This window comes from Salmo salar, chromosome 12 (genome assembly GCF_965601325.2).
Source record: "Salmo salar chromosome 12, fSalSal1, whole genome shotgun sequence".
NCBI lineage: Eukaryota > Metazoa > Chordata > Actinopteri > Salmoniformes > Salmonidae > Salmo > Salmo salar.
In genome coordinates this window covers 72966630-72967911 of record NC_138302.1, presented here as the reverse complement: position 1 = coordinate 72967911, position 1282 = coordinate 72966630, and positions in this window count along the sequence as shown.

Below are 1282 nucleotides of genomic sequence, written 5' to 3'. Positions count from 1 at the left end.
TTTGTCTCTCTCTGTCTCTATGTCTCTCTGTCTCTCTGTCTCTCTGTGTCTCTGTCTCTCTGTCTCTCTGTCTCTCTGTGTCTCTGTCTCTCTGTCTCTCTGTGTCTCTGTCTCTCTGTCACTCTGTCTTTTTGTCTCTCTCTGTCTCTCTGTCTCTCTCAGTCACTCTGTCTCTCTCTGTCTCTCTGTCTCTCTGTCTCTCTTTGTCTCTGTCTCTCTGTCTCAATGTCTCTGTATCTCTCTGTCTCTCTGTTTCTCTGTCTCTCTGTCTCTCTGTCTCTTTGTCTCTCTCTGTCTCTCTGTGTCTCTTTGTCTATGTCTCTCTGTCTCTAAGTCTCTCTATTTCTCTGTCTCTCTGTCTCTCTGTGTCTCTGTCTCTCAGTCCCTCTGTCTCTCTGTCTCTCTTTGTCTCTGTTTCTCTGTCTCTCTGTCTCTCTGTGTCTCTGTGTCTCTGTTTCTCTGTCTCTCTGTCTCTCTGTCTCTCTGTGTCTCTGTCTCTCTGTCTCTCGGTCTCTCGGTCTCTCTGTCTCTCAGTGTCTCTGTCTCTCTATCTCTCTGTCTCTCTGTCTCTCTGTCTCTCTCTGTCTCTCTGTCTCTCTCTGTCTCTCTGTCTCTCTGTCTATCTGTCTCTCTATGTCTATGTCTCTCTGTCTCTCTGTCCCTCTATCTCTCTGTCTCTCTGTTTCTCTGTCTCTCTGTCTCTCTGTCTGTCTCTCTGTGTCTCTGTCTCTCTGTCTCTCTGTCACTTTGTCTCTTTGTCTCTCTCTGTCTCTCTGTTTCTCTGTCTCTCTATCTCTCTGTCTCTCTGTCTCTCTGTCTCTCTCTGTCTCTCTGTCTCTCTCTGTCTCACTGTCTATCTGTCTCTCTATGCCTATGTCTCTCTGTCTCTCTGTCTCTTTGTCTCTATATCTCTCTGTTTCTCTGTCTCTCTGTCTCTCTGTCTGTCTCTCTGTGTCTCTGTTTCTCTGTCTCTCTGTTTCTCTGTCTCTCTATCTCTCTGTCTCTCTGTCTCTCTGTCTCTCTCTGTCTCTCTGTCTCTCTCTGTCTCTCTCTGTCTCTCTGTCTCTCTGTCTCTCTGTCTCTCTATGTCTATGTCTCTCTGTCTCTCTGTCTCTCTATCTCTCTGTCTCTCTGTTTCTCTGTCTCTCTGTCTCTCTGTCTGTCTCTCTGTGTCTCTGTCTCTCTGTCTCTCTGTCACTTTGTCTCTTTGTCTCTCTCTGTCTCTCTGTTTCTCTGTCTCTCTATCTCTCTGTCTCTCTGTCTCTCTGTCTCTCTCTGTCTC